We start from the raw sequence: 25807 nt of genomic DNA, 5'->3' as shown, positions 1-25807 counted from the left end.
TGTACTGTGTGGCTCTCTCATTCAAAATGATCCAGTTTTGATTCTGCATCAAATTTTGCATGAAGCTTGGATATTGCTCCTCAGATGATTCAGAAGGCACAGAACATTGTAGGCAATTAGTGATTGGCAGCTTCATCACAACAATGCGCCCACTCATGCACCATGTCTCATGCAGAGATTTTTGGTGATGTCAAATCACTCAGATGAATCACTCCCCCTACATCCTATGCTGACCTGTGACTTCTGGCTTTTCCCAAAACTAAGATCACATTTAAAAGGGAAGAGATTTCGGGCCTTTGATGAGATTCAGGAAAATACCATGGAGCAGCTGATAGCGATTTCAACAAAAGATTTTGCAGAGTGTTTTTGAACAATGAAAGAGATGCTGGGAGATCTGTGTGAGGTCCCAAGGTGCCTACTTTGAAGGGGACTGAGGCATAATTGTCCTAGGCACAAGTTTCTTGTATCTTATAATCTTCTTCAATAAATGTCTCTATTTTTCATAGTACATGGCTGGATACTTTCTGGATAAACTGTGTGTGTGTGTGTGAATTGTATGTGTGTATAAGACATGACAATATATTTATTAAATCTCAAGAAAATAACTAGAGATCAGATTCCATTATCCCAGCTTATTTACCAGGTGAATTCACTGTTCTCAGAATACTCATTTCAAAAGGAAAATTACAATTTGAGAGTCCTTTAAGAACAACTGTCCCGAATATGTACAAATTTGCTTTTTCAAAATCATTTGACCTCCGATTTATAAGAACCAAGATTTCAAATACCAGACATATGTACCAACAGCCTATCAGACACTGATAATAATCAATAATCTTTCTTGCTTAACCTCAGATTGGCTCTCAGAATGGTACCCAACACCCTACTAATAGCACTTGATTAGAGTTGGTGTGAAGATGAAACAAATTTGCCACACCAGATTTTTAACTCCACCCCCTAAATACAATGTAGCCTCAATCTACATTTAAAACTTAATAACTTTATATAACTAAGCCACACACATCAAGTTTTTCCATACATATCCTGTAATTCTCACTGAACTGACTGAGAATCACGACACTACAGCATCATTTCCACCCCAAACTTCTCTGCATACACAGATGCTGCGGACTTTTTGCTGATCACTCAAAGGGCTACAGTTGACTATAGCCACTGAGTTGAGCATGATCCCTCTAGGATCTATGCTACTCATCACTATTCCTTATATTCTGATTCATCTATACAACCTTCACAGCGCCCTGGACAGCGCCCTGCACATACTTTGCATATTGAAGGTGCTTAATATTTTCTTTTTTTTTAAAGATTGTATTTATTTATCTTTAGAGGGGAAAGGAAGGAGAGAGAGAGAGAATATCAATGTATGGTTGCCTCTTGTGAGTCCCCTGCTGGGAACTGGCCTACAACCCAGGCATGTGCCCTGACTAGGAATCGAACCACGATCCTGTGGTTCACAGGCTCGCACTCAATCCACTGAGCTACACCAGCCAGGTCTGCTTAGTATTTTCTAAGTAACTGTCAACTAAAAGTATAACAGCAGCTTTCTTATTTGAATGTTATATTCTAAATCTCTCTTTCCTTGAGTTCTTATTATAATCCCGCAAAGCCATTCAAAACTAGTTCCATATAATACAAAGAAAGTTCTCACCATATGTCTCAATGGGTAATTTCAACAATTTTTAATTTTTATGCCATTCAGTTTAGAGTTTTGATTCTAAAATAAACAATTTTATTTTTTTATCATTCTATGCCCTACCTCCTGTAAAGAAATATAATACTATATTACCTCAAGTGCTCTCATTGATTTCTTCCAGTTATTTCACGTATGCAAAAACTACTCACTTAAATTATAAATTCTTAAAGATAAAAACAATATTTTACGCTGTATTTTTATTCCCCATATTGCCAAAACAGACACTTTTTAAGAGCTTTTTACGTGAATTGGTGAATGTCTAACTGGATGAAATTTAAATTGGCTCTCACACAGTATTAGGTAAATTCTACTAAAATTTGAATGTGAATACATTCAATGTAATCCTATAAAGGACTTTAATATACTACTCTAACATATCACAATGTGAATGTGAGCTTATAAAGAACTTTAATATGCTACTCTAACGTATTCAGAATGTTCACAGAAAATGAAGAAATGGAAGAACCAATATTGTCCAACAAGAAGCTGGAATTTCATTTTGTTGAGTTGTTCTTAAGAGAAAAAAAAAGCAAATAATGCAAATGATCCAGGCGAAACTCATAGAACCTAACAGTAGAAACACAATTGAGGAGTTCCCTTCATCAGACAGGCCCCCCCAAAATAAACAGCACTCCACAAGCAAAAAATAAAAAAAGGGCAAAAAATAAATCTTTTATGTTTGGCCTTTTTAACCATCTCATACAAATAAACTATTTATAGCACAACTAAGTACATACACAAAAAATGTTATGGGAATGCTTGGAATAAGATTGTCTTTCGGTGTTTTTTTTACAAGGTTGTTTTCCTTCTTTGAGATTATAATGAACACGGTCCCACCACAAGTCAGAAGCAGAACCCAGAATACTCCAAAGTCCTAGTGGGTTATCCTGAGATCATTGAATATGGCTGACCCCTAGTAATTTGTACAACAATATAAAATGTAAATAAAAATACAAACAAGCAAGCAAACAAATGAAAGAAACCAAACAACCTTGAACACCACTTTTGCACTGTGAATATAGACCTGATTTTCATGTCACCCTGGATGTAGGTCTGACAAAGCAGAAGCCTGCCTTCCAACCCAGCTGCTATCATTTAGAAACCTTCAACGATCTGAAGGTAATTCAACATGGACCCTTAGATTCTGAAATATTCTCCATCCACAAAGACTGGCTGTAATAATGGAACATTGTGTCCTCCGGGTAAGATAAACATTGCGATGTTTTCCAAGGAGGAGCAGAGGATTATTGCCCCAAATTATGTGATAGATCTGTTAAAAAAACCAGAATGGAATATGCAGGATCCATGTAATAATCATTTTATAAAGTACTTAGGCTGACACAAAACCATGTGTGTGTTTTCAGGTCATCGGGGGAATGTATGATACTCATGTAACAAAATTGTACATAACCAATAAAAATAACATAAAGTTGTTTACATCAACTTCCATAGATTCATCCAATTATGTTGAGATATGAGTAATATTGAGCTTTTAAAGTTCAATGCTGGTATGTTAAACAATTAAGAGAACATTAATAACTAATGATTTATTAAAAATAAAATACATATAAAAATATGAAATTCTATGTCTTATTTTATATCTTTGGGAGATAGGTTGCCTCTTCTACCTCTCATTTCTTTTATCTTCCTCAAACATTGATGAAGAAACACAAGCATTTTTCAGCTAAATACATTCCCTGGGAAAACCCTGTCTCTAAGCTTATATTCAAACCAGTTGAAGAAACGTAATGAGCCCTGTTTCCTAAAAGTAAAGAAAAAGTGTGATTAAGCATTTTTATATTACTTCTCCCTCCATGCTCCAAAGAGAAATTTGCTTGGATGAAGCAGTTAGTTCCTAGATTCAAGCAAATTTCTTCTTTATCCCTTTGCTTTTCAAAGGTTGATTTAAAAAAAAAAAAAGAGCATGTGAGGAAAGAAAAAAATGAAATGTAAAAAGACCATATAGTTTCTGAAATAACGTTCAAGGTTACCAAACTCACTGAGGTAGATTCCAGGCCTGCTGATGATGACAAATATCCCGAATTACGCGTAAATGTACTGTAAGTATTGTGATGCTGTCCTTTTCTAATACCTTCTGTCTGCAAATATCTTGCCTGCAAATCTCCTGAGTGCCCTACTACGGAGACATTATACCGAAATCTGCTGCTGTACCCAGATTTCCTTTACTTCAAAAACATGTTCATAATGGCATGGAAATGACCATGACCGAATGCTGCTCTTCATAGTTCTCAAGCAGCTGGCGGTGGATGAGAAGCCCACTGAGTTCTGAAACTCTGCGCTGAGAAGCCATGGCATAGCTAAGATGAATGAACTCCTACTTCTGAGTCATACGTAATGATTTTATATAACATGTATATTTTTGCCAAAAGCTTGAAGACATGATACTAGGCATACAGTAGTACACATTAATGAAGTTTATGGACTTGAATTATTGACATAGTCATTGTTGGGTGTCATTCATGTTGCAAATATGCCATGAGAGCCACGTATGTACGGGGACTGTAAGTGATGAGACTCTGTGAGGCAGAAGTCGTTAAGGCTGTGTGGTTGGTTCCACCCACCCGTTCATCACTGAGATCGCAGGTAATGCGTTTAATTCCCAGGACACTGTCATTGAAGATTCTGGCTGACACTAAAAGGGTTACACGACAAACTATGACCTGAAAATCACCAAAAGGTTACATTTGACTTCAGCCAGTAAATTGTTGGCAGAGTGGCCAAGTTGTCCTGGGAGCAAAAATTTACCCAAACAGCTTTATGACAATCGGGGGCCGTCCACGGAAGTGTGCTTTTTACCAGGTGTGCTTGTTTTAAAGTTGGTTCTAGGAACACTAGTCTGACATGTGGCTGAATTGTGTGTCATTGTATGAAGCCATCTCTGCAGAGGGGGAGAGGAAACTGTAATCCCTCTGTGCTTCTCAGAAACAACAGGTTCTGACAGGCAGCAATGGGGCTCCAAGGTGAAGAAGCGTCAGAAGAAATAATACATAATTCTTCTAAGTGGGTTTTCATTCATTCACTCATTCATTCATTCATTCACTAAATGCTCACTGGGAATGCCAATGTTCTGAGGCCAAATCGTGTCCTAGGCACTAGAAATCAAAGTGAAAAGTGCAGGGAAAGCTCTTGAGACACTTGGTTCTAGAGGGGGACGAGGAAATAATAAGGAAACAGACATACGATGATTCAGATAGTGAGAAGTATTTTGGAGAAAATGAACACGGGAATCCAACAGAAGAAAACCCTGGGGCAGAGGAGACTCAGTGGCTACATAAAGCCTGACTGGGTGACACCTGAGCGAGACCTGTGAGCTACAATGGAGAGATGTAGGCGCAGAGGATTCCAAACAGAAAAAACAGCAAGTATAAGGTAGACTTATTCAAGAACGTAAAAGAAATAGGCCGATGTGGCTGCAGCACACATACCTATAGTCTGTGGGAGCACAGACAAAGCTAGGAAAAGACTGTATAGAACCTTCTAGGCTGTGGTTAGGATTAACGGTTATACTGAAAGTGCAATGAAGACCTGAAAAGCAAAAGGCTGCCAGGTTCATGCAATGTTTCTCTCTTCCATCTATGTTTCTCTCCCTCTCTTTCTCCCTCCCTTCCCCTTTCTCTAAAAATAAATAAAATCTTTAAAATGAAAACTCACCGGAGAGTTTTAAACAGAAACATGATACGACCTGGTTATGTTTACTTATAAAGACTTTATTTATTTATTTATTTTTAGAGTCGGGGGAGGAAGAAAGAGAGGGAGAGAGACATCAGTGCAGGGCTGCCTCTCACACACCCCTTGCTGAGGGCCTGCCCTGCAACCCAAGCATGTGACCTGACTGGGATTCAAACTGGCAGCCTTTTGGTTCACAGGCCAGTAGCCAATCTACTGAGCTACACCAGCCAAGCTTGCTTGTGTTTTTAAAGGAACACTCAACTGTTGTTTAAAGAATGTGTTGTTTGGGGGCCATGGAGGAGAAACCAGCTGAAAGCTTTTGTGGTAATTCAGGTGAGACATGACGGACGTTCTCGGATCATGGTTATAGCCATGGAGAGGGAGAGAAGTAGATGAATTGAGGACATATTTTGGAGAAGGGGACAATGTGACTCCCTAACTAAGTGGGTGTGGGGGTAAAATAAAGGGACAACATTAAGAATTCCTATGTCCTGAAATTAATATAACACTCGGTATCAACTGTCATTGGGAAATAATTTTTTTAAAAAAGAGACAAAACAAGGATGACTTTTAAATTTTTGACTTGACCATCCAATCCAGGTGGAGCAATTTGAAGAGGAGCAAGTTGGGGGAGGGTGGCTCTCCAGAGTTCTGCCTCTGAGATGTCTGTTAGACACAGCAATCGCATCCACCTTGTAGAAGAAATAAGAAACATATGCAAACAGCGAGATCAATACCTAGCACACAGTACTTGTTCACTAATTATTAACTATTGTCATCACCCTTCAAATGTAGTTGCAAAGGTAGTAAGGACCTAAAGGATTCTGTGAGAGATCAGGACACAAGACACAAATCTGGGAGTTTCATCGATTCAGCACTGCTCAACCCACATTCGGTGAAGGATTTTTATTTTTAATGCACAATGAAGTAATACGTTTGTAAAACACAACAGAATGAATTATTTTACACACAAAATAAAGCATACAAAGTATAGTTAACTGATGTGCTTTGTGGCCGAGGCAACACCAAATCACGATACAAGTTTCTAACTCTTACTCTCAATTTCTGGACTTACTTCTTGTTTCATACAGACCAATAAGAAACAGTTGGCAAACCAAAGCCGGTTCGGGAAATACACTTTGAAGAGCAATAGCCCTCACTATGGAACTAGAGGAAGGAGGCCCTGGAGCGAACCCTGGGACACGTTTAACTCAAGGGCGGGGGCGTGCGGAGGGCTGTTCACCAGAGGAGTCTGAAGCAATCCCGACACTGACTGGATGAGCTCACAGCAAGAGATAATCATATGTATTTATGAGTGATCAGTTTCAAATAGGCATAAGAAAAAAGCCTCATCATTCCTACCAGGAACTCGCTCCTCTGCCCACAGATGACACATCTGAAGAAACACACCCGCTTCCGTAATTCACCCTCACAAACACTTCAGTCTAATCATGGGAGACGCAATCTAGCGCTCAGGATGCATTAAGTGTCCAAAGCGCCTTCCTACCAAGCTGGGCTCCGCTTGTGAATACAACAATTACCAGGTATGAGAGCTACTGAGCTGTCCCCGTCCCTAAAGGATGCTCCCAAGCATCAACACCTCTGCCAAAAATTCAAGACTTGCCTTATCGTGGCTCTTTCACTCAACACTGTCCCCAGAGGTCCAGACGCCTGAAACCGAACATATGCCCCAGACCAGAGGGCACCTGAAGTAATTCTTAGGGAAAATGGTCGATTTCTGGGTCAGGACGTCAACAGAGTAAGGAACTCTTCATAAAGTCGAGCCTTTGGAATGCAAGACTCGTTTAACTTCACCCATTCTTGAACTCAACCCCCCACGCTCTGGACCCCGCTGCGGCAGTGCTGTTTTGTCCCCGAAAGACGTCCTCTGGTTTCAGGAATTCTCCTAAGGGGCTGGATAAAATAACTCGGGCCGCAGGAGAACTTGAACTTGGAGGAGCTTGGGGCCAGGGCCTCTAATCAGGAAAGACCCTCTGGTTTCCAAGGCTCCCGCGAAGCTCCGGACCCGAGTCTCCTGAGCCCGAAGCCCCACCGGAGACTCCCCGCACCGTGGGCGCGGGGCACCGGCGCGCGGGGGCCGGGCAACCGGGAGAGGGGCGGGGCTGAGATTCAAGCGGCCCAGCGCCGGGGGGAAGAAGCGGCACCGAAGCCCGAGCTCAGCGAGGGGCTGAGCCCGGCTCGGAGACGCATGCGCGCAGCGGAGCGGCTCCGGCTCCCTCCCCGCCCACCGCTCCCTTCTCCCCCCGCCTCCCCTGCATCCTCGCCTCTCTCCCTCTCTCCTCGCCCGCTGGGTGCTGAAGTTGGACGGATGGCAGCGAACAGGCTCCGCTAGAGGACCGAGCAGCCCAGCCTAGCGCCCCCGGACCTGTCCGCGCGCTGCCCACACCTCCAGGCTCCTGGGTAAGATGTTGCCACTGAAACCGAGTGGTGCTAAGTAAATGACAGCAAAATGTCTGCTTTGCACCAATGGATGAATTTTTTTAAAGGTGGTGGAGGAGGGAGATGAAGGCAAGAGGGGGCGGAGAGTGCAACTGCCAATGCCCAGGTGGGGGAGGCTGCGGTGCCGGGGTCTCGGCGCTGCCCGCGGCGCCCGGGCGGGGAGCCGGGGCCGTGCCGCAGGTTTGGGAAGTTGAATCCCGCGTTGCTGCCTCGGCTCGATCCGCTCGCTGGCCCCGGGTGTTGCGGGGCGACTGGGAGTGTGTTCTGCCCGCCCGGGGAGCCCCTGATCGGGTCCCTAGAGGGGAGCTGGGCGCCTTCGGGTGACCGGCAGAGAGGGCTGCGCTGGGGGCGGCGGAGACCCCGCGGGGGCGCGAGGTCCTGCGGGATTTTCCTGGTTGGTTGTTGGAAAGCCGAACGTGAAATTGACAGAGTCCAATCTACCGATCACCTCGGGCGGTAATCTTTTTTTTCCCTTTACCTTTGGTAAAATGCATTATTTCAGGTGGGGAAGGTGTAAAGACAGTAGTGCAAAACTGCATACCTTTAGCTTCTGAGGTGTCCGTGTGGGTAGGGGGTGGGGGGTCTCTTTTGTTCCTTCCCCTTCTCTGAGTCGAAGGAAAAGCAGCTCCAGTGTGCTCGGCTTGGGGTGGATTCACCGCGGCGGAGGGGACGAGGAGGAGGAACGCCCACCCACCCCGTGGCCACTGCCGGGGTGGGTGGACTCGAGACTCCCTGGCTGTGGGTGGTGATGATCCTTTTTATTGTCGATGGATCACAGTGTATAGCTGCCTCCTCGCCAGCCTCCCTCTTCCTCTCCTCTTCCTGTGCTGCGGCAGAGGCTGGGCGCAGACACTCCGCGGTTTCCTCCCCTGCTTGCTACCTCTCGGTCTCGGTGAAAAATGTCGGAGGGCTTGAGGATGGCGGGGGACGCAGCTGGCCTCGGGGCCGTGGTTGGTGAGATGCTCCTCGCTGGCGGGAGGTTACTGGCAGGGTGTCCCGGGCAGCCCGCGCCATCCTTGGGAGTCCCGGGGCTCCTGGAGGCAAAGCCTGGGTCGCCTGGGGTGGGTGGGGGAGTCCGCCCCGCGGGGACCCGCCCTGCGCCCTGAGCTTCCATCCGGACCCCGGACACTCGCTCACCTGGGCTATTCCTGTAGTTCTGGCGAGGCTGCCGCTGGCTCCTGGCATAGTTTCCTAACCTCCACGACCCTTTGATAAATGCTTCCTTCTTTAAGAGTCACTGGAAGGTTTGTCTAGAGAACTTTGCAAGCTTCCCATAGCTGTTTCATTTTTAAAAATTATTTTACAGCGAGATTATCTCCATCGTGGGATGGCTATCGCGGGTAATAAAGAGGAATCTTACAGTTAGTCCCCATCTAGAATAAGCATTTCTGAGCCAAGATGTCATCTGCATTTCCGGCGTTCATACACACTGGTTTTCCTTCTAAAAATCATCTAATTGGAGAAATGAAAAAAACAAGTTTTACAGTAGTAATAGAAAATAACGTTTTTCGCCTGGTTTCATAGCTGCTAGACACTGTGTATCAATTTTGAAAACTGAAACACTTTAAGTTCTATTTGTTTCTAAAGTTCTTTGTAGGAGTAATAGCAGGTATCCATGAAAAATGCATACATTATAGCACTAAAATCTAATGAAAAGCTGATCTGTACTCATTAATTCAAAGGAATGAGCAGTTTGATCTCCAGTTGAGTTACTATTATTAACCTATTTCCTCTGTTAGCAATAAACTAAAACGGTAATTAGCACACTCACTGGAGGGTAGATTTATTCACTATTTTTGTAATCTTAAAAACCTATGTTGAGAGAAACTATGGGAGGGTAGTTTATTTGCGATTTTTGAAGATGAGAAAAACATGTGTTTATTATTACAAAGTATTGGGTGGTATCATTTATGAAATAAGCTCAATTTCCATGGCAGTGACACTGGGTCTCAGAACCCTGGGCATTCACCCATTGTCCCGAATTTGTAATCTGAAACATTACGAAAGCCTCTCGATTCACAGAACAAATCGCATGAGATGTTGTGCCAATTGCTACCCTTTTTTGCTCCAGTTCCTCAGCAGTTCCTTGGTATTTGGTCCTCATGGAATGGAATTAACAAGGAGAGTTCATTTGACCTTACTGTATTGGCCAGCTCCAAATTCGAATCTAAAATAATTCTAGCTGACTCAAACTAAAAGGTAAGAAAGAATTTACCTGGTAGTCTACATTTGTAGAGACAGACAGTGGTCTTCGTATTAGAAGCTAATTTGCTGAAATACATGGACTTTTCTAGAAAAGTAAAAGGTGGGCATGGACAAAGAAGTATGGAGGCCAGAGGGATGGGAATGCTTCCAAATGGCATTCTGCTGAGAATCCTTTTTCTGATAGTCTAGCCCTGCTTACTTACCAATGAAGATTCTGCACCTCCCAGAAGTACAGAGGCACAGGCCACTGTATACCCAGGCCACTGTATACCCAGTGGACGAGATGAACACTATGTGATGTTACAAGGCGTTTCTTTACTATGATTACTACAGTTAGAGTTTAAGTATGAGTGCATTGATAGCCTTAAAACTGTATGGCATTTCCAGAGGGTGGTCTGGGATCCTCAGAAATATAAGGTTCAACTCTGGTGGGTGTAGCTCAGTGGATTGAGTGCTGGCCTGTGAACCAAAGGGTCACTGGTTCAATTCCCAGTCAGGGCACATGCCTGGGTTGGGGGCCAGGTCCCCAGTGGGGGGCATGTGAGAGGCAACCACACATTGATGTTTCTCTCTCTGTTTCCCTTCCCCTCTGTCTAAAAGTAAATGAATAAATAAAAATCTTTAGAAAAAAGAGTTCAAGTTCTGGAGTCCGACTAACCTGGAGTCCCAGCCCTGCTCTGCCTTAAAAAAAAAAAAAAAGAAATATAAGTTCTTATGGGAAGCTTTAAAAAATAAAACAATCATGTAGATAGCCAGAATTTTAGGGCTAGATTGAGGATACTCTCATTTTCCCTCTCTCTTCCCATCTCCACTTATCCCTCAAAGACTTTCCTAGTGGCCAAAGGAAGTCTTTCAGACTGTTGTTGCTGCCATTGTGCCAGCACCTAGCACAATGTTTAGCCACAGGCAGGAGGTGTTAGATAAGTGTTTCTTAAGTGGATAAGTTTTGCACAATGGACATGGTCCACAAAAGTCATCTAGGGTTTGGGACGACATTTTTTTAAAAGCATGTTCATGCTTATTATGAAATACACTCATTTGAGATCTTAAAGATCGTGTCCACAGCCCTACATCTTTTAAGGAAGTAGTTTTTAGAATTGTCACTTGGTCAGTCTGCATGTTTTTAGTGTGACCTTGACATTATTGATTTGTTTGCAAATTACAAAAGCAATGTATGCTCATATTAGAGCCCCTAGAACAGATGAAATCATGTATAAAACGCAAAGTTGAAATTTTCTGTGGGGAGGCATGGATGTGATGGACACGAGCTTCGGGTCGAGCTTCTGTCCTGGCTCCCCGATTTACTAGCTTTGTCACCAAGATGAGATGAGCCTCCGTTTCCTCAGACGCACGATGGAGGTAAAGACCCACCTCCTAACGTGTGTGCAGCCTGGCCTGAGTACTTAGAGTTACTCTACTGCCTTGAGAACCGCTGTTGAAAATACTGGGCAGTTTACCACCAGCTCATTTCCTATGCATAAATGGACCTTTTTTTTTAGAGAGGTAGAATCATATTGTAGAACTTCATACTTGCTATTTAAAAAATTAGCAATGCTTTGCTGGTGTCGCCCAAGGAAAAGAAATTGGTATTTTTGATGCAATTTAGCGACTGTAAAATACTCCATCTTATGGATGTCTTCCTTTATCTAGCCATTCTTTTATTTTTGAATTTTTCCCTTCTGTCCAGTATTTGACACTTTTAACCTATATGCATCCATATATAAGCATTTTGACTGTCTATCTGTATAGCATTTTTTCCCTGTTAAGTTCAATGGTTAGAACACCTAAAATGGGCTAACATGATGCCATCTTTTTAAATATCTTTGCTAACTTGATGGGTAACTATCTTTGCTATCTTTTTAAACGTTTATTTCTTTGATTATTAAAATGCTAATTAAATTTTTGATATGGCTGTAAGAACAAAAAATTTCTCTTTAAAGCTGGCTTGTTCAAGTCTTTTGCCCATTTTTCCACTGGTATTCAGCTACACCTTTCTTGTTCATTTGAGTGCTAATGTTAATTTTTAAAAAAAAAGGCAAAAGCAAACATTGGAAAATGTGTGGTGACAAAGAAGACATGTGGCAAAGGCTACAGAGTTCACTGTGGCAGAAGCAGACTCTCGCTCAGATGGGGCAGAGCAAACATCATCAGAGGCTGCAGAGGGGTCGGCCATGGGGTTAGGCTGCTGTGGTGTCCATCACGTGCTGTCACCTGCCACCACACCTGGGCTCTCCAAGGTGCACAGCTCCTTTCACAATCACTTCACGGTTGGGGTCTGTCCTTTTTCTTCTTGGGCACCGTGCACACACACACACACCTGACTGTGAAAGTTGGTTCACGAGGAACACCCAAATTGTCATGGGTTGTTTCTGCCAGTTGTCCAATGACAGATCATTTGAGTTTTCCTGAAATAAAGGAAGTTGAAAGGAAACATGAGGGTAGATGGAGGTCCTACAGAGCATTAATTGAACTTTCTCATCAGAATGAAATCAGTTATGTTTAATTACAAAACCATGTCAGATTAGGATCATATCGCAAATTTTAAGCTGTCGGTGAAATTTAAATATTTAAAAGGTAAGAATCAAATCTAGTTTTTCAATGAGGTCCCTATGTGCGGTGCTTCACATGATTCGGGGCTCTGGGAAGCTCCTGGTTTGGGCACTTTTAATCCCATGACTTGTGACAAATTTGGTTTCAAAAGCTTAAATATTTAGCTTGAAAAGTCTATTAAAGTCATCTAGATATTGCACATACTAACTAGAACATGTAAAATTTTATAATTATTGCTAGTTCCAGTTCATCTAATATAGTAAAACCCTCAGTAATTCAGAATCAACGGACTTGGAATTTATAATGAATGGGAGGCTCCAAGAAGGGAAGCAGTGAGTTGTACTGCAACACAAAGTCTTCTTTCAAATAGAACTGGGTTTGAATTATTGCTCTACTATTTACTAGATATGCAGGCTTTTAAATTAAATTATATAAATGTTTCATACTTGAAATTCTAGCATGATGTGTGTTTCCTTGGGTCCAACTTCTTTGGGACTCTCTGAGCTCCCTGGACTTCCTAGAAGTCTGTTTCCTTTACCAGATTAAAGAAGTTCTCCTTCATTATTGTTTTCAAATAAGTTTTTGATTTCTTGCTCTTCCTCTTCTCCTTCTGGCACCCCTATGATTCAGATGTTGGAACATTTGAAGTTGTCCCAGAGGTTCCTAAACCTCTCCTGATTTTTTTGAATTCTTATTTCTTCATTCTGTTCTACTTGAATGTTTATTTCTTCCTTCTGCTCCAAATCATAGATTTGAGTCCCAGTTTCCTTCCCTTCACTGTTGGTTCCTATAATTATATTACACAGATTAAAGATAAGGAGAGAATTTAAAAGCAGCAAGAGAAAAGGAGACAGTTACTTACAAAGGAGTTCCCATGAGACAGTTATCTGATTTCTCAAAAGAAACCTTGCAGGCAAGAAGGGGCTGGAAAGAAGTATTCAAAGTCATGAAAGGCAAGGACCTATATCCAAGGTTACTCAGCCCAGCAAAGCTTTCATTTAGAATAGAAGGACAGATAAAGTGCTTCTCAGATAAGATCAAGTTAAAGGAGTTCATCATCACCAAGCCCTTGTCATATGAAATGTTAAAGGGACTTATCTAAGAAAAAGAAGATCAGAACTATGAAGAGTAAAATGACACCAAAATCACGACTACGCTCAACTGAACCTAAAAAAAGAAATCAAACTAAGCAAACAACTAGAATAGGAACAGAATCACAGAAATGGAGATCACAGGGAAAGCTTTCAACAGGGAGAGGAAGAATGGGGGGAAAAGGTACAGGGAATAAAAGGCATAAATGGTAAGTACAAAATAGACACGGGGAGGTTAAGAACAGCATAGGAATGAAGAAGCCAAAGAATTTATATGTACGACCCATGGACATGAACTAAGGTGGGGAATGTGGGTGGGAGGGTGGGGTTCAGGGCAGAGGGGAGTGAAGGGAAGAAAAAAATGGGAGAACTATAATAGCATAATCTATAAAATATACTTTAAAGTAAAATAAAATAATTCTAGCATGAGTAATAAATATCTAAAATATCTCTAGATTTTTTGTTTTTATTTTTGTTTTTTGAGTCTTCAAGTATCTATTTTAGTATACTTTTTCCGTTACCATTTATGCCTCCTATACCTTCTTCCACCCCCACCCACCCACCTTCCTCCCCACCCCCTACAATCACCATTCTGTTGTCTGGGTGTCCACGAGTTCTTTCTTTTTTTTTCTTTTTTTTTCTGGATCCCTCTATCCCCCACTCCTACCCAGCTGTCAGCTTGCTCTAAATTTCTTAAACTTTATGTTTGAGATTTTTAAAAAATCTCTGTGTCAATAATGTAATTTTATTATAGACAATGAATGTGTTTCACAAAGCAAATATTTACTTTTTGGTATTAGGTCACAGTCTTTGCACAGTACTGCTGATTGGCTGTTGAAATACAAAGGTTGTAATTCAGGAGTCACGGTATTACAATTAAACAGATACAACTCCAAGGGAAATGATGACATAAGTGAAATGAGCAGGTAAATGTTCATTTCATTTCATAAATTATCTCATCTTCTTAATGGCATAGGGACTTAAATCCAGTGAAAACTCTTTTGTGAAAATAGAGGACACTGCCCCTATTTATTCTAGATGCCATGAGAGGTGGAAGCTTGTTTTTGGATTCTGCAGATTTTATGAGCCAGTTTTGGTTCTAGGAAGACTAAAGCATGTCCCTACCTTGTTACCCTCGGCTCTCCTCCTTTTCCAGGCTTCGGTTAATCGAAATCAACAACTATTTGAAAGTCTTCTGTATGAAAAGTAACCATCTGTATAATTTTTCTCCCAATGCTACTGCAGTTGCTTCTTTGATAGTAATCTTTTTCTAATATAGTAAATTGCCCAGAAATCCAGAAAACTCTCTTCAGACATTTTTTTTGTAGAGAAAAAAATGTCAACACCTACTTGTAATCACTAGGGTGAGCTCTCAATCTAGCACCTATGAGATTTATCATGACAAAGGAAGATGAGAGATCATTCATAAAGTCAGGGTAAATACTTCAGTCTCTCCCAGCAAAAGGTTGTGAATATACAGCTAATTTGGCTGTATACAATAATAAATTAACTTGAAGGCAAGCCTAACTAATTTAACTTGCTTGTCATTAAACCTTTAGCTGGCCCGTTAAGAAGTAACCGTACTTGCTAATTTGAAATTTAGACACATTTCTTCCTCAATTTATTTCTACTCAGCACTGTTCATACAGCGTTTTACCTATAAGCTTAATATGATCAAGAATCACTAGAAAAAAGCACAGGAAAAACAAGCATTTTTTGTGAAGGCACTAAAACATAGAGAGGCTATAAAGCGAAATAATGATCTGTAAAATTTGCAGACTGTTATGACTGACTGAATGCTGTATTTTCATTGGAATATTAAATACTCTAGTGTGACCTGGAGTCTCATTTCTTTCCCTACCTGATGGGTAGGTGAAACTGGACATTTGATTTTTCTCTTTTTCTATTTTTATTATTAGTAATAATAAAAAATTATTAATATATTTATTATTTCTAAATAGATAAGTAAAGAGTATCAATTCTTTTTGTACATCTAAGACTTAAAATAGGTATTTGTGTTATTTTTTAAATAATTATAGGACAGTTAATAATTTTTGCCTAAAAATAAAGACATGAGTTCAAACATTATATCTGTTGGGAAAAAAAACTCTACTATTTTATTCTCTGCTGGTATTCAGAAACAAACTTGCCTCATTGTCATACTTTTGCTGAATTGTGAGTAAATAACGTTGGTCATTTTAATTCAAGCTACTGGAACCCATATTTTCTTTACCTGCTCACATCCAATAATCTGAATTTTTGCTGAAGAAATATTTTAGTCTAACTTGTCTTTGGTAAATTCAATGTCTAACAACCCACCTGTATTTAAATAAATGGTGGGTTTAGTTGAGGGCTATATTTACATATCATTTTAATGCTGAAAACGAAGAGATAAAAAATCCTTCGGCACTAGAATTGTCTCAAAAGTTTGTTATTTTGAAAAGATTATTTTTGTGTGTAGGTGTCTGCGTGTGTGTGTGTGTCCCCCTTTTTGTTTGTGGGTTGATAGCAGAAAACAACTGGCCTGGTGCCTGTGTGATTGCAGCCAAGCATTTGGGTTTCTTTTTGTTTTTTTGGGTTTTTTTGGAAGGAGAAGATACACCCTGTAGAAAGCGAGGGGAGGTTCTGATGAGATAAGGAAAGTCAAGCAAAACGTAGGGAGCCTGGGCTCAGAACACAAGACTATTAGCTTAGAACTCATGACATATTACAGTATAACATCATTCAATACATTATTATGTTACTCTGCTGTATTATGTAACCACTTCCAGTTTTATGAATTCATGTGACCAAAGTTAAGAAGGTAATTTTTTTCCCATTAATTCAGTAATTTCACTGACTGAACATCTGAGTAATGCAAGGGGTGTTTTATGAGATAGAGTTTCATTAAATAAATATTAACTCCAGGAAGGAAACCAATGTGAAGTACTTTCCTTGACCCGATACAGTATGGTAAAGAATTAGAAATTCTTGTAGGCCATGACAAAATTCGGTCACGTTGATTAAAAAAAAAAAATCTGTTCCAAATATTTTTTAAAGAGCAACAACTCCGAACTTCATCTTATATAAAATCTATTTTATTTCTGTGATGTAAAGAGATCTCTACAGAGGGCTGTAAAACCCTAACAGAATAAATGCACATGCTAAGCTTTGTTCTCTTGAGCACTGGGGTAGTTCCATGACTAAGTGTCTAAACTGTTTATTAAGACACTGAGGAGTGACCTATATGCTTGGAGAAGCTTATCTGCTCATTGTCACTGGGATGATTTTTAAGAGAATGCAGATTTATTGCTTAGTAGGATCACTGAAAGTAGTTACTTTGCGAAGCTGCTGATTCCACCCAAAATCGGCGCTGACGCTTGCTGTGCTGGCCTCTCAGCACTGGGGTCCCGGGAGAGTTCCAGTCTGGTTAGAACTCAGGGGCAAAGCTGGTCCTGTGCCTGAGAGGAGAGCTCAGAAGCTACAACCCAAAAAGTGAAGTTAGGAGCAGGCAGAAGTAATGGAAGGAGAGGGCGGTCTTTCGGTGCTTCTGTAAATATGGCCTGTTGGTCTGATTTTCCAAGTGTTTCCACGTTTTCTTTGGGTTCGTCTAGTTATCAACTTCACCTCTTTGTTTCTCACCTTCTTATTCATAATTAATGCAACTAATTGGAGTCTTACTCTATAACTAGGAGTAGTAAAACTAAATTAGGCATAGCCAAGGCTTAGGGAGCCTAAAGACTAGCTGAAGAATGAAATTATGTGTGTAAACTGCTATTCCTATCATATTCTAGGAGAGTAATAAAATGCTGTGAGAACTGAGAGACTTCGGGTAAATTTTAGATGGCCGGATCTGGCAAAACTTTCATAGATAGAGCTTGTGACGTTTTCTCAAATTATTGAAAGACAGAAATTTGACAGGCAAAATAAATAAATAGATAAAAGTCTTCCAGGCTCAAAGACAGTATACATAAAGAAAGGCACAGCCCTGGCGGGTGTAGCTCAGTGGACTGAGCACGGGTCTGTGGAGCAAAGGGTTGCCAGTTCAATTCCCAGTCAGGGCACGTGCCTGGGTTGCAGGCCAGGTTCCTGGTAGGAGACCGTGAGAGGCAACCCCACATGAGGTTTCTCTCCCACTGTCTCCTTCCCTTACTCTCTCTCTCTGGAAATAAATAAATAAAATATATTTTTTTTAAAGGAAAGGCACAGAACTAGGAAAATTTTAAAAAACAACAACTCTGTAGCATAGTTTTCCGGAAGCATTAACACATACAGGAAATCATAGGATGTGAAGTGAAGAGTGAGAATCACCTTTGATAGGTATCCAGCACCATGGGTGCTGTGCACGTGGGGATTACAGGTGAGGCCAGCGCCCCCTCCATTCTGTGTGGGTGGGGTAGGCGTAGCTGAGGGGCTGGAGCGGGGAGGGGGCGGAGGGTGGAAGGAACAGGATTTCAGCTATTGGAACCTGAACTGGGAACAGGCAAAATGCCCCAACCTAAGGCAGTGGGAAGATATCATTTTGCTCAGAGCCTTCAGGATTTGGTCACCAATGAGATTTAGAAGATGTAAAAGGACTCTTAAAGTTCACTATGAGGATTTGAGCCTGTGTGTCTGGGTAAGACCAATGCTATTAAGATCTGGAGTGAACAGCGTGATGAACAGGTTAGGGGGAAATAAGCAGAATTAGTTCAGGTTGGGAAATAGTGTGACCCGTCCATCAGGGTTCTAGCAGATGTTCAGCAGGCTGTTGACTCAGTAGGAAGTGACAGGTGTGACCTCAGGCTATGTCAATAGAGGCACACAGTATCTAGGATGAAGCTGGTGGCGGTTCTGTTCTATGCTGCATATTCAAACCACAGCTGGAACATCAACTGGAACTTCTTTCCTTCTGGCCACTGTGGTTAGAGGTTTTCAATACAGATGGGAAACTTACCCAAACCAGGTAATTTATAGGAGAAGCGACTGGAGGAATTTCTACTTTCTTAACTTGGCATAGAGTGGTTCCCCTAGAGAATGTGAGGGCTTCATCATTTGGAGAAGGGCTGTGTGAAATGATTAGACTAATGTTAAGTCGCCCCAGTGGTATAATGGGAATAATAAAACCACATGGCAGACTTGTAAGAAGATAATGGCCCATGCCCCCGGGGACACATTTGGTTTTTAGTGTGTCTCAGCTCTTATCATTTCTCTTAAGACTAGCATTAAAATCAGTGGGCACACGCCATGGAAATAGATTTTGGCATTCTATTACAAATACGATTTTAATACGCAATGCCGGCTGGCTAAATGCGCTTGCTGCCCTAAAAGGCGGGGGAAGTGGTTGTCAAATGCTTGGTGGACAAACACAGAGCAGAGATGTCGTGGAGGAGATGTAAGCATTGGAGGGTAAAGAAAGAACTTCAAGGTCTCCTTTTAACTCCAAGCTTCCAATTGCTTCTGGAGAATTTGGAATGCAAACACAAGAAAGAAGCTAGGGCTAGAGATAAAATTTGAAAGTCTTTTCCTGGGAGGTGACAGTAGCGGGTGATTGCTAAAGGAAAAAGTGTAGAGCGCCAGGCACCTGGAAAAGAAAGCTGGGCATGTAGGGAAAGGTGGAAACGAAAATACATAATACAGACATATATTCCCTCACACAGGACATGGCCAGAATGGAAAAAGAAAGTGTTAACAAGAGAATGAAGATACTGTAGTACGCCATGGAACCAAGGAGGTGTTGTTTTTAACCAATTTTATTCATATGTATAATCTATTAATTTCCCAGAAAATACTGGGGAAGGTTTAAGACAGAAGAATAGCTAAGCTTTGCCATGTAGCAGAGGGTAAGAGTATGACCAAGACGAGATGCTGGCTTTTGCAATGAGGAAGTTACTTGCAATTGTCTAGAAAGCACTTGGGATTAATGATTTACACATCATCTATTTCCCAAAGGTTTGAGGCAGCTTAAATAGAAGCACTTTTCACACAGGGCAGTGAAAATGAAACAAAATAAAGATAAGAACGGGTAGAGAAAGGTAGGTGGGGGGAGGGGTGAACCAACTGCCGACCAGGGATAGGATTGTTACGGAGGCAGGAGCATTGCATTTTAGCTCTGCACTGCCAGCAGCCAAAATAAAAGGGTTACAGGACAGGTTACCCATCATTCATTGGTTAATGAAAGAAAACAAGTTTGCAGAAGAATTTTTAATTTAGGGCACTAAATTCAACGGAGTATATATCCCACAGATTCTTAGATAAGGAACAGGAACACATTAGACAATGGGGGTAATGACGATCCTGCTGGAGATGCAGGCTTGCTCTGGATTGCTTTTTCTTTTTTTAAGCCCTTGAAGGTCAAGTATGTAGTATTAAAATGTCTGGAAACGCCAGTAAGGCAGTGTTCATTTCAGACTAGTTGAGCATCTGAACACTGCCCAGTCTGAAAAATCAGCATATAAAACAGACTGAGAGAGGAGGACATCCCAGGCAGCAGATTCCAGAACAGTTTAGGGACTCAGAGGAGAGAGGGCACCAAATATTGGTTTGGCCAAAAAGTTCATTACATTTTTCCCATAAAATAAATGACACGTTTTTCATTTTCACCAATACCTTGATTGATTTGGGTGTTTTGAGTACGTCAGCTATCTCTTGCTATTGGCTTCTAGTGGGGAGAGGCCTGGTGTGTGGCTAAATACCTTTCAAGGCATAAGACAGCCCCTCAGCAAAGAATTCCTTGTCTAAAATGTCAATAGCACCAAGAAATTTCACAAACCACTTCTGACATGTTCAATCAGTCACAGCACCTTCTCCATACACAGCACAATTTTTTTAATGTTTCATTTGCATTTTTTCCTTTCTTGAAATAATAAAGCCTAATATGCCAAAACTCATGTATTTCATCTTCAATATTAAAATGGCTGCACAAAAATTAATCTTGATAAGTTTTTCTTTTTTTAAGATTTATTTATTTTTATTTTTTAAAGAAAGGTAGAGAAACATCAATGTGGTTGCCTGAGTACCTGGCCTGCAACCCAGGCATGTGCCCTGACTGGGAATTGAACTTGTGATGCTTTGGTTTGCAGGCCGGTAGTCAGTCTACTGAGCCACACCAGCCAGGGCTGATACGTATTTTTAAAATGCACACTGATATGACACCTGTCACAATACAGTCTAACAAATTGCTTTGAAATTAATGACAACTAAGCACTACTAGAGCCATCATACATAAAAAACTAAATGAACTTTTTGGTGAATCCAATACCTTGCAACCTCAGGGCCTTTGCACTTGCCATTCTCTCTGCCTTAAAAACTCTCCCCCTGATCCTTCTCATTTTTCAAGTTTCTGTTCAGATGTTACCTCTCCAAAGAGACCTCTCCTGGTCTCTGCCTAATGCTGTCCCTTCTCCCTCCACCCACTTCAATTTGTCACTCCCTAACAACAATCTGTTTTATTTAATTCATAGCATTTACTTCTGTGTTCAATTACTTTATTTATTATCAGTCTCCCTCCTCGGGCAGGGTAGAATGTAAATGAGTACACCAAGTAATGCCAGGAACAGAGTAGGTGCTCAGCGTGTTTAAGGAATGAATATTGTGTTTGGGGGTCAGAGGGCGGGGGGGGGGGTGTGCGGCAGCGGGGGAGGGGAGAAGAAAGCCCAGTGTTGATACACGGTAGTGTGGGGGCTGCAATGGGTTCCCCCGAAGATGTTAGCGGAAAAGAGGCTGATGATTCAGATAATGACAAATTTCATGGAGGGAATGTTAAGGACACTGGGGTCTGGAAGAAGAGCACAGGTTCTCTGTACATTTTCCTTTGCACTCACAAGAAACACGGGTACTAATGTGAGTGGTAAGTTTATGAATAGTCATTGTTCAGGTTCCTAAGGGGTGGGGCCGAAGTGGGAAGACTAGGAAGGGCCCTACGTGGTAGCAAATTCCCTTTCCCCTTGGATAAGATTGTTTAATATGACCCACTTGAATTTTGGAGAACAGCTTTCAAAAATATCATTTGCTATTTTAACATACACAATGTTGCAGGACTCTTTCTAAGAGAAATCGGCTATCAGGGCAACTCCTTTTATGAGTCCTCCTGGCAGCTAACAATAAAACACTTACTGTGTTAAAATGGGTGTGCCCTGCGCACAAGCGCGTGTGCCTGTGTGTTGGCTGTAAGAAATGGATCGAAAGGGACTAAAATATGAATCAAATCATGAACATAGCAGTAGGAAAGCAAAGGTTCCAGGCGAGAGAAGACCCTTAGTACCACAGAGGAAAGGCGCCAGCTGATAGGAGGCTGGAGCCGGAAGGGTAGGTGAGCCAGGAGACAAGAGGCTGTGACTGTAGGTGAGTTGTTGAAAGAACAGCGGAGAGGACTGGACAGGGAAGAGGGAGTAATAGCATTCCGGTGGGTGGCAAAACCAAGAGAAACTTTTTTAAAACATCTGTTTTTAGGGTTAGGGAAAGCTAAGTTTGTTGGCAATGCCAAGCAAGGTTATCCAGGGAGAAGATTCAGGGAAAATGCTGTGGAAAAAAAATCCTGGAGCACCAATTTCATTCATTCTTGAGCAATTTTAAATATTTATCAAAATTAAAACAAATATTAGGAAAAAGCATGCAGCATTTATTATTTATTTGTTCATTCATTCACTTATTTTAGGTTGGACCATGTACGTGGGAGAGATTTGATTAATTAGGCCCTATTTGGGGGGCTTCACCTCCAGAACTTCAGGATATGAGTCAGCAGTTCTGACATAGTGGAATTTCCCCAAGGCTATGGACAGGTGCCGTGTTTTAGAAATATACTAAACTCAAAAGGAACCTTTGAACCACCTGAATCCACAAAAATAATGGGGTCTTTCTTCCTTCATCTCCTCATTTATTAATATTTTAATTTAACTTATTAGCCAGAAGAAAGATGTCATGGGACAAATATTACAAATTATTTTTCTCTGACGACTTCACTGGAAGCATCTACAATAACAAGAGGTGCTTTCAGCTTAGAAGATGACAAAATAAAAAATAACCTAGATTTTTTCCTATACTGAATGGGATTTGATCATAACATTAATTGTATTACTTGTCAATTGACCAAATTTTTGGCTGTTAAACAAGCAAGTAAAAAAAGACTTTCCTGTGTATAATTTGTTAAACTGTTCCACAAGAGGATGTAGGATCTTATGTGTCCTTTTGTGTAGTGAGCAAAAATGTAAATTACCAAAGTTTGGACCAGGTAAGAATGCAAGTTTGAGAAATGGAAATTAGCATTCAAAAGAAAAATAATGACCTCACTACTCACTGGGAAAAGAGTCTTTGGATTCAGTATGAAATAAGGTAGATATATACTCAGTCTCTTATTTGAAAGCTAACTAAGGAACTGTTATTCAAAATAAGGGGATAAATTGAAGTACAGATTTAAAAAATGAAAGACAGAAATCAGTGTTTAACTACAAATCTTTCAAATCACAAAGCAAAAACTCAATTCATAATGTAATGTTCTATTGTTTGTTTCTAATCTTCTCTTGCACTGGGCTTTTACAGCAATAATCTGGGAATGAAAAATAAGTGATTTTGCCCTGGCTAGTGTGGCTCAGTGGATTGAGTGCCGGCCTGTGAACCAAATGGGTTGCTGGTTCGATTCCCAGTCAGGGCACACGCCTGTGTTGCGGGCCAGGTTCCCCAGTGCGGAGGGGGCGGGGCAGTGAGAGGCAACCACACATTAATATTTTTCTCCCTCTCTTTGTCCTTCCCTTCCCCTCTCTCTAAAAATAAAGAATGTATTTTTAAAAATAAGTGATTTGGAAAACGGTTTTAAGTCCCCATGTTGAATGAGAGATGGAATTTTTGCCTATGGCTCATCCAGTGAAGTTTCTGTTTTAACAAATACTCATTGAGCAACTACTATATGCCAGGCACTGTCCTGGGAGATTCAGATTTCTTAATGGACAAAACAGACAAAAATGCCTGCTTCCATGAAGCATCTATGTTTGACCTTTGGTTTTTTAAATTGGCTTGTAGAGGGCTTTGCAAAGCATTTGGGGTCCTGTGTCAAGCAGGCTCTTGAATGTAGTATATGTAGCATCCAAAGTTCTGGGCACAAGGGGGAGAAGTGGGCTCATTTTTCTTTGGCTAGAAAGCTGACTTCCCTCCAGTAATTTCCCTGGAATGAAACCATTTCCCTGGAATGGTTTTATCTTCATCCCTTAGCTGTTTTATGCATCTGCCTGCCGAACTTGCTTCCTTGTATTCTAGGCTCTGAGTTACATTTCAGACAATTTAGAGCATAATTAACTGAAGTAGGAGATTTCTGAGGTACATCAGAATATTGAGATCACATTCAACAGAAGTGGAAAACCAAAAGGAATGTGTTCCAGAAATGTATATTTAGGCAATATGATGGAAATGCAGTTTTGTTGTGTCTAAGCCTTTGGAAAAATTGGGTATAGAAGCTGTATAATGTGCAGAGCCAGAACGGAAGTGAAATGAATAAAAATGAATAAGCTGTAAAAGAGAAGAGGCGGAGACAGCTTAAAATTATAAGGAAGGAAGGACGGAAGGACACGGCCCTCTTTTTTGTTTTTGACAGGTGTTTAGCAGGTTGCCCTAGAACTGACATGAACTCAAAGTTTTCCAATTATATTATAGGAGAAGCAGTGTTTCCTGAAATAACTCATTCAGGGTGATCTGAGCTCTCTTTTTACCTGTGATCTGTCTTGGTTCATAATGACATACACAGTATCACAGGATGGCTTTGTTTTCAAGAGTAGCAATGAAGCAAGAAATGATGAATTATCAAGAGCTGTTAGGGATTTGATTGTTGCCAAGGGGAGATGAAGGGGAGACGGAACCTGAATGTATTTCAGGAAACTACAAAACTGTAGCTTGTGTTCTCGTTTTTATTTTTTTTTCCATGATGAACTTCAGGAGACATTACAAGTACTCCACCACCGCATACAATAATAATGTAAGGCTAAAAAGAGCAAGTGATATATTTTTACAGCTGAAACTTTTAAATATTAATTTTTTAACTTATATATTATTAGGATGGAATTAAAATTTGATTTTCTAGTGCCTGGTAGCCTGGAAAGTAAGTGTAAACTTAAAGTTTATTTGTGCTTATAATTGTTTTATACAAACAGTATGAAAAAATTAATTGTGGAATTGATTTAGTTTAACCTAAAAGAACAATGAGGGACTTCACGGTGAGATGAAATCAATTTAAATAAAGCTTTAAACTTGTGCTTACACTTGATTTTCAACACTAAACTATAACTATAGTATTATGTGTGTGGAGAAAGCATGGCACGGTGGTGATGAAGCCTAAACTACTAACATGTCCGTCAAGTCTTGCTGTGGGATTCAGGACTGAGTTCTAGTGAACGCTATAAAGCTGTGAAGCAAACTCATGACAACTACGTGTAATGTTCATAGGAGATCACCGTCAGTGTCATCAGGACAGTTATGGTGATGACGACTAACCGTTGGGGTTGCCGACCAACCATGGACCCGGACGCCTTAGGAAACAGTGAATTCTGTCTTTCTAAAAGGAAGATTTCAGCCCTGGCTGGTGTAGCTCAGTGGATTGAGTGCCTGCCTGTGAACCAAAGGTTTGCTGGTTCAATTCCCAGTCAGGGCACATGCCTGGGTCTTGGGCCAGGTCCCCAGCTGGGGAAACATGAGACACAACCACACATTGATGTTTCTCTCCCTCTCTTTCTACTTCCCTCCCTGTCTCTCTTAAAATCTTTTTTAAAAGGGGGATTTTAGAGGCACACTCCTTATCATTCAAGGACCGTCCTCTTCATCCTGTTTTTTCTACCACTCTCCTGCTTGCGAAGAGCATTCTGGCACTTCTGTGCCTTTGCTCCTACTTTTTTTCTGCCTGAAATGCTGTATATGTTTCTTTTCCTTCACTTTTCTAAATGCTGATCACCTGTTAGGTCTTAGCTAAAGTCCTAAGACCTCCAAGAATCCTCGATGGGCCACTTCCTAAGGACCCGCCCATCCACTGGAACTGCTGCAACAGAACAGGGACACTTGCCCTCTTCATGAGCAAAATTGTCCCTTCCCATATTCTTAGCAGAGGGTGGCATTGACAGTCACATATGCTGGAACGCCAGCAGTCAACCTAGACCCCTCTCCCTCA

General features: G+C 41.1%; 1 protein-coding gene across 1 annotated transcript in view; it reads left to right on the top strand.

The window, feature by feature from the left end:
* The first annotated feature begins 7669 nt into the window (after positions 1 to 7669).
* Positions 7670 to 25807, top strand: part of RGS17 (regulator of G protein signaling 17) — an 88963-nt gene continuing 70825 nt past the window's right edge. The window contains exon 1 of the mRNA XM_037052459.1: positions 7670 to 7822. The gene's annotated coding sequence lies outside the window, so the exon portion shown is untranslated. The remainder of the gene's footprint in view (positions 7823 to 25807) is intronic.

This window comes from Sturnira hondurensis, unplaced genomic scaffold (genome assembly GCF_014824575.4).
Source record: "Sturnira hondurensis isolate 20B ecotype Veracruz unplaced genomic scaffold, ASM1482457v3 Scaffold0000167, whole genome shotgun sequence".
Classification (NCBI taxonomy): domain Eukaryota; kingdom Metazoa; phylum Chordata; class Mammalia; order Chiroptera; family Phyllostomidae; genus Sturnira; species Sturnira hondurensis.
Note: the sequence above shows the minus strand (reverse complement) of the source record. Positions and strands in the feature narration are given on the sequence as shown.